Raw genomic sequence first — 347 nt, 5'->3', positions numbered from 1 at the left:
AGCTTGGACCTCGTCGGCTCGAAGTCAAACTTCTCTACATCCGGAGGTACAATGAACGGTAGACGTCTCGGAGGAGCGCATTGTGCGGACATTTCCACGAGGTGTGTTGTTGTTGCCGAGAGAACGAGGCCGGAAACGTCGTTTCTTTCTCCGGGTGCGCTGTGCGTCTCGTCGATTCGGCCGTGTCGTTCAACGATGGAACACTATTGGCGAATGCACGGATGTCACGAACCGTGCCGACACCACCTGTTTCGAGGCCGCGATTGAAACGTAGCGGAGCGGTTCGAGCGAGGAAGGAAGAGTTGTGGCGGTTATCATGGCGGTGTAGGGGGGAGGGGGAGAAAAGC

Source organism: Apis dorsata, unplaced genomic scaffold, assembly GCF_000469605.1.
Source record: "Apis dorsata unplaced genomic scaffold, Apis dorsata 1.3 scaffold_82, whole genome shotgun sequence".
NCBI classification, from domain to species: Eukaryota; Metazoa; Arthropoda; class Insecta; order Hymenoptera; family Apidae; genus Apis; species Apis dorsata.
This window is presented reverse-complemented; position numbering follows the sequence as displayed.